We start from the raw sequence: 1,695 nt of genomic DNA, 5'->3' as shown, positions 1-1,695 counted from the left end.
CGAAAGTATTCCAGTGCAGCTTATCTTTGCAAGACATGAATCTACGATGCCCAGAGCTGTTGACACCCAGAGAGGACTAGGGTTGAGCATTGCACAAACTGTAAACTTTGGCAGTAGGCTTTGTCATCATCCATAATGGTACTGCTCTGCCTTTTCGAAGTTTAAATCATTGATGAGCAAACAGTGAAAAAAGTCAACTGAAAAACAACTATCGCACCCTCGCAGAGATGTCAGCGTCACGAAGTGCCCCTCTCCTCCCCAACGTCATCAAGTATCCCCCTCTCCCCCCCCCCCCCCCCCCCCCGCCAAACTCCAGTCCTCAAGTAAAGATAAAATAACCACAAATAACCCTCACGCTTATCTTTTTCTTGAAAACGCGTAGCAAATGCTTAGACTTAGGGGCACTTCGTGCTGGTTATCAATAGAGCGGTTTTCAATTGAGTGTCGAAAGTCATTAGCGAATTACTTTGGTTTTGTATTACTTCACTAATTGATTGGTTTAAAGTTCTCGCCCCACTTTTTCAGCCATTCAGAAATGAAACCAAAACCAATCGTGACTCGCGCGTTCACATTTTCCCGCGCTTTGTGTCGGTTACGTGTGATTGCTTCGAGTTTTGGTTGGTCTACTGGATTGTCTCCGTCCCTTTTGATTGGCCAAAGTAATTACTTTGGTTTTGGTTTTACGAAATCGATTGAAACTGTCTCTATCGGGCGTGCGTCTAATTACGAGCATTTCTGGACATAAGTGCAGATCATACAACGGAAAACGCGCAGTCGTAGCTAAAGTAGCAGAGGAACCGAAAGTTCATAATTCCCGGACTTCCGGTGGTGCAGAACCAACCGGAGGAAGATATTAGGTACTTAAAAGTACAGGAAATCGTATGAACGCTTGTGCATTTGTATAGGAATTCGTATGAACGTCATTGTGTATTTCGTGATTTATGGTCACTCGTGATGTTTTGAAATTTCTCAACGTAGGCAAGTGCAATTTGGGAACCTTGAAAACATCACGATTGACCATAAATCACGAAATGCACAAGGAATTTCATACGCTTTTTATTTATTATATACTCAATAAAATTACTCCATCGCTGTTTTGGTAGCAACTTCTGTATTCCACTCAGTAACCTATTTATGCATTCGTCATTGACCATTCAGAAACGCGATATTCTGTTGAGTCTATAACAAAAGGGTCCCGTAAACCTACGACGGCAACATGAACACATCATGGAAACTTGCAGATTTTCGTTTTTCAAACGTTTTCGTGATTGTTCCAACAAAATCATTTTCTACATACTATCCTAAGTACCCATCAACTAAATTGGATGGAACGGCGTTCAAAATAAAAGGGAAAATAAAAACTTGGCACTGTTTGCTTACGTTTTTCATAGAACTTGAAATTTGTCATTTCCACAGTAAATTTGCAAAGAACTGAAAAGAAAATAAGAAAGTCGAAATCGCACTTGCAAAGCCTTTTCTTTGTTCCTGAACTATTGTTCGATGTAATGGCGCTCTCGATGACGCCACCGTCATATATCTCAAGGTCCCTGAAAACGCGACGACAGCGAAAACATCTTTTCAAAATATACCTCTCACTCAACTCCTCGTAATTTTTTAACACCTGTCATCGGATTAGCGTTTTCCATTTATCTCGCGAGATCTATGGATAATTCGGCTTCGATTGACCTCTTTAGT

At 41.1% G+C, this 1,695-nt stretch overlaps 1 protein-coding gene across 2 annotated transcripts in view; it reads left to right on the top strand.

Moving 5' to 3' along the window:
• The window catches only part of LOC137992798 (lon protease homolog, mitochondrial-like), a 60,366-nt gene extending 59,273 nt beyond the window's left edge, over positions 1-1,093 (top strand). The window contains exon 23 of one of the 2 annotated variants that reach the window (XM_068838317.1): positions 1-1,093. This exon is cut by the window's left edge and continues 180 nt beyond it. The gene's annotated coding sequence lies outside the window, so the exon portion shown is untranslated. The other variant, XM_068838318.1, reaches the window with a different exon arrangement.
• Positions 1,094-1,695: the final 602 nt, after the last annotated feature.

This window comes from Montipora foliosa, chromosome 2, assembly GCF_036669935.1.
Source record: "Montipora foliosa isolate CH-2021 chromosome 2, ASM3666993v2, whole genome shotgun sequence".
NCBI classification, from domain to species: Eukaryota; Metazoa; Cnidaria; class Anthozoa; order Scleractinia; family Acroporidae; genus Montipora; species Montipora foliosa.
The sequence above is the reverse complement of the archived record's forward strand: the minus strand, read 5'-3'. Positions and strand labels throughout refer to the sequence as shown.